Source organism: Cicer arietinum, chromosome 3, assembly GCF_000331145.2.
Source record: "Cicer arietinum cultivar CDC Frontier isolate Library 1 chromosome 3, Cicar.CDCFrontier_v2.0, whole genome shotgun sequence".
Taxonomy (NCBI): domain Eukaryota; kingdom Viridiplantae; phylum Streptophyta; class Magnoliopsida; order Fabales; family Fabaceae; genus Cicer; species Cicer arietinum.
In genome coordinates this window covers 34,722,899-34,724,122 of record NC_021162.2, presented here as the reverse complement: position 1 = coordinate 34,724,122, position 1,224 = coordinate 34,722,899, and positions in this window count along the sequence as shown.

The window sequence follows — 1,224 nt, the reverse complement described above, 5'->3', positions numbered from 1 at the left end:
ATCTATGTGGCAGATTACCTTTAGTGACTACTCTCCCCTCCTAATATTACTCAATCCAGAAGGCTTACACCGATACCTTGACTTTGAGAATAATTTAAAATTTTAACATTATAAAAATACGGATCCATACACACACAAAATTGCTAATTTAACATGAGTGATGGATCATTACGTTGACTTTAAATGGTCAAATGATGTAGGAGTATGCAACAACAAGTGGGTGTGTATTAATTGAAAATTTGTCGTATTAAGTCTTGATTTGTTGCTAAACCTGGCCGCAATATTGAAAGGATTCAAGTTTTCAATTTTCAACGTATCAACCCATGTTCAGACTTAGTTAAATATTATGATTTATATTCTTCAAGTAAGCTGAAGTCTTTGATTGCAGAATCTATTATTATAATAATTAAAACAGAACCCTCTAAAGTTCTTCCTCTATGCCACATCCTTCAATATTTGCCAATTCACTAAAATTCTGATGTGACACATACCAAATTCATCTTCTATTCTATTATGTTTTGTTTCTTGAATATGTAATACAAACCTTTTCATTTGTACAAGTACAATTATTTCATACATTATATAATTTCAGTTTTAATTTATCACTAATGACCCATCAATACATTTAAAAAGCTATAATTACTCATCAAAACTTTCATTTCAATAACCCATAAAAAATACAAACTATCCAATATCTTCAAATCATGATAATGCAAGACTACATACACCCATTCTATTTTTCAACAACTCTCTTGTAAATTCTAAATTCAAACAATGATAACGAAATTATGAAATGCAACCAATGTACAACTGTTTGTGTGACACACTATTAATTCATGGATACTTCAATAATATTGTTTTTATATTGTCAATTATTGTTTAACATCATATATCAATATTAATTGCATATGAAATGAGTTTTTTTTTCTAAGTTGAATGTGTATCCCATAACATTTTTTCTTTTTATAATTAAAAAAACACAAATCATAATTGAAACAAAAAAAAATAATATTAAATATTTGAAAATAAAGTACTTCTAACTATTTCATTATTCACTCGAAACTTTTTATGTCTTAAACATTCATAGACTTTTATTGCCTATAATTTTTTTTCAACCACTCTTGAAGTTTCTTGACTGTGTCAAATTATTATTTTAAAATTCCAAAGCAGACACAAATGAATTTTTTCAATATTTTAGATTTAACAAACTATCACCCACGAATC